Source organism: Macrotis lagotis, chromosome X (genome assembly GCF_037893015.1).
Source record: "Macrotis lagotis isolate mMagLag1 chromosome X, bilby.v1.9.chrom.fasta, whole genome shotgun sequence".
Taxonomy (NCBI): domain Eukaryota; kingdom Metazoa; phylum Chordata; class Mammalia; order Peramelemorphia; family Peramelidae; genus Macrotis; species Macrotis lagotis.
In genome coordinates, this window is record NC_133666.1 from 13,005,667 (window position 1) to 13,009,638 (window position 3,972).

The 3,972-nt window shown below is 44.7% G+C and overlaps 1 long non-coding RNA gene across 1 annotated transcript; it reads right to left on the minus strand.

Annotated features, from left to right (window-relative positions):
* Window positions 1-426: 426 nt before the first annotated feature.
* Window positions 427-3,103, minus strand: LOC141500746 (uncharacterized). Its single transcript, XR_012472021.1, has 3 exons — window positions 2,982-3,103; window positions 1,663-1,845; window positions 427-1,445 (listed from the first exon to the last, which is right to left on the minus strand). It is a non-coding gene; the product is annotated as an uncharacterized LOC141500746 (long non-coding RNA).
* Between the last annotated feature and the right edge of the window lie 869 nt (window positions 3,104-3,972).

Sequence of the window (3,972 nt, forward strand, 5' to 3'; positions counted from 1 at the left end):
AAGACCAAAGTTTATGACCTTCAATTAAAAAATAGTTGGCTTATGTACCACATAATTTTGCTATCTATAATATTTTATCTTTTCCTCAAGAATATGTTTTTTCCTCTTAACACATTCAATTTAGATGAGTTCATAACTTGGAAACAATGTAAAGATTATCAGATTGCCTTTTGTGGGAGGGAAGGGAGGGTGGGGGAAAAAGTGTGAACTTTAAAATCTTACCAGCAAATGATAGGTTGATATTACTATTGTATGTAGTTGGAAAAGAAATAAAAATATTTATATAATAGAAAAAAAGAAATGTGTTTGATGAGTACACAAAAATATTGATAGATCTTTGTGAACTTATACAAAGAGAATTAATACAAAGAGAATTAAGCATAGAAAAGAAAAAAAATATATATATATATATATATATATACACACACGGTAAGTACAATTTAAGTGTAAAGAATGACACACCAAAATATTTAAAGTACCTGTTGTCCGTGTTTGTCCTTCATTCTTGAAGAGAACCAATGACATCAGGGAGAGGATGCAGTGACATGCACATGACTTGTATTTGAGTGGGGGGGTAGGGGGGACTGTGCTAAATCAACAGCCTCCCCTTCACCTCTAGAGTCAGCTGGGTGCAGTGGCCACCTATGAATCAGGTTGGCTAGAGATGGTTTTGAATGTGAGGCAATCAGGTTGAAGTGACTTACCCAAGGTCAACCTGCTAGTGTGTGTCAAGTATCTAAGGTCACTTTTGAACTCAGGCCCTCCTAACTCAAGGACTGGCACTCTGTCCTCCTAGCTGCCCCAAAAGTATCTGTAACAAAAAAGTTAAAAACAAGTAAGACTGAAAAGGAAACAGAAGATATCAATTCCCTGTGCATTCCAGAAAGTGAGGTTTTACAGGTTTTAGACAATTTTACAGGCATAATTACATGCTTCTTCTCAAATGCAGAGATCAGTTTGTGCTAGCTTTTCTTTTTTGCAAAGCAAAAAAAAATGTTATAAGGCATTACTCTCAACAATGAGGAGAAGGAGGGATACAGAGGATACCCTGGTGATGAAAGAATCAGAAAACTTCAATAAATCTTTTTAAAGAGGCCAAGAATCTCAAGGGAAAGGATGGAAAAGGGAAGGAGGAAAGAAAGGGGTTTGGGGTTCGTGATTTTCAGTAGCAGATCTCAAACTATATCACAAATTAGCAATTATGAAAATAAGTGCTGCTGTTTAGCACTGACTTTTCCTGACCCCATTTGCAGTTTCCTTGGCAAAAATACTGGAATGTTTACCATTTCCTTCTGTAGCCCATTTGTCAGATGAGGAATTGACATAAACAGGGAACATTGAATTGCTGAGTGTCACAGCTAATAAGACTAGATATGAGCTCAATATAAGAATACATAGGATCTCAAGACGAGTCTTCTTGATTTCAGGTCCCACAGAATACCTGGCTGTGGAAAAAACAAATTGAACTTGTTAGAAATTGAAAGATTGGTGGATGGAAAAGATGAACTATGCAATAAACAGAAATAAACAAAATAATGTAGTGTTTAATAAATCCAAAGGAAGCAGTGGGTTGGGGGTAGAGAGTGCAGGGAAGGACACTGTAGATTTAAAAAAATGGGCTGAGAGACAAGCAGTTGATAGAACAACAGAACATTACACTACCTGTCAAATTGCTGTTTGTCCTTCCTTCTCGAAGAGGACTATGACATCAAGAAGGCGAATACATGACACGTGAAGATTTCAGTGAAGGAGCATGTACAAAGTCACCAGTCTTACTTTCCCCTCCTCAGCCATCTGGGTTTGGTGGCAAGACACAGATCCGCATAACTGGAGATGGAGATGCAGCTGGAGAGAAAATAAACCGAGTAAATGGGAGGGGAAGGAGAAAAAAAATCCCCCCTTTCAATTGTGCTCTATAGAGAAATTAGGACCCCAAGCCACAAAGCTACTCCCGGATCTGAATGACTGGGAAAGAGCTGACAAGCTCTTAAAAACACTCTAGGAGGTAAAGTAGTCTTTTGCTAACAATAGCCAGATCACATGACATGGTCTTTTCTCTTTGCGAACAATAAAACCTTATTTTCTTTGCCCTCTCTGAGGTTTTTATCCAAAGGATTGTGGGAGCAGTGAGCCAATTGTTCGCAGACCAATTCACATCACCGCATCCTGAGATCCCAGAGACCACACAAAGCTGGCACATGGTAGGTTCTTAAAAAGTGCCCGGTGATTGTTCACAAAAGCAAAGACACTGCTAGTTCCCATATTTGTGTCTTTGCTTGCATTTTTTTGTGGTGGCTCATCCTGCTTTCTGGACTTGTGAGTGAATTGAATTTTGGTGAGGCAGAGCGCATCGGTCATCAGCCACATTCTTTCTCCAGTGGCAAGACAGAGGTTTAGACAATTATCAGTGGCCCGGGATGCAGTGGGTGACCTTGACCTTTCTAAGGAAAGTCTTTTCCAGGTCTCAGTTTGTCTGTGACCACACCCATTCACTTACTAATATCCAGGAAAAATTGAGACAAAAGGTGGCCCAATTGACCTCCCCAAAGTTCTTGTGCAGGGGGAAGATGTTGCGTTTGGGGCCAGAACAGGAGAGAGAAGGAGTATCCACCAAAGGCCTCTGGTTTATAGCCTCCATTGCACCCCGCCTCACCCCAAGACCCCCAAGTCAGAAGGCTGGGCAAGGAGAAAGCCCCAAGTGGTAACAGCCCTGATGGAGCAGGTACACACAGTTCCCCTGAACATACAGTGCCATGCGTACCCGCACACTTACCCTGCCCCCAAAGCCCCCTCCACCTACCGCCACGCACAACACGGCCATAAGCTTCCACGCACCCTTCCACACATTCTTCTGGGCACTAAACAAAATCAGTTGGGGAGGAGGTGAGTGGGTGGCATGAAAATGTTGGGAGCGGCAAAGAAGAGAAGCTAAGGAACAGAAACAGAAGGGCTGCTGCAGGAGCAGAGAAGGGGGCACTCACCTCCCTTGCTGACGCTTGGGCACTAGCAGGATCCTCAGCCAAGGAGATGGGGGTGCCAGAAGAGAGGGATGCGGAGGGTAAGGGGAAGGGAGGTGCTGCCCAGGAGCAGCAGTCCTTCTCCAGATCCGCCCTTCCAGAGACAAAGAGGACTCAAGATTTAATAGAGGGTGGGAAGGGGCGGCCGCTGTGACATCATCGCAGGGCGGGAATAGTCTCTTGCTAGAAGAGAGGGGAAAGGGAGGAGGGAGGGCTCTGTGATGTCAGGCCCAGCGCAGTGGGGAGCCCCCCCCCCCCAGACATTTCTTTCATCCACCATTGCTAGGGGAAGGGGCCACGGGGCATCTTCCACCCCTTCAGGTGTTCCCGGGGCTGACCTTGGCCCCTGGGTCTTGAGAACAGTCCAGTGGGGGGCTGGGGGCTGGCAGTGGCTGAGCTGAGCTTGGACTTGCCAAGAATCAGCTCCTTTAGGAAAGCTGGAGGGTGGAGAAAAAAGAGGGGGAGGGGAAAGTCAAAGGAGAGAGGTCTGAGCTCCACAAAAGGGAAGAAAACAAAAGCTGCAGCAGCATCTACAAACCACCCTCCCTTGAATAGGACTTGGATTCCTCCCTGCCCCCAGAGCTGGAGAAGAAAGGGTGGTCTGGGGAAGGGCCAATCTCCTTCTCTTTGTAGGAGCAGACAAAGAACAGGCGGGCTGGGAGACACAGGGGGACACCTGCACCTGACCCTGTGGTTTATGTGTAGCTACCCTGATCTAAATCCTAGAGAATATAAACTTTCCAGAGTCTGGCCAAGAGGGAAACTCTCTCCCCTTTCTTATTCAGTTTCCTTTCCCAAATGACTTCATAAATTTCTGTTGAAAACACATTTGGGGTTTGCCTCTCTTCACCATAGTGGCACAATGGGGACACAACAGGAATTGGAATCATTAGACCTAGACTGACAGTTTTATTCTGCGACAATGAACCAGTTCCAGTACAATTTTTTTGAATTC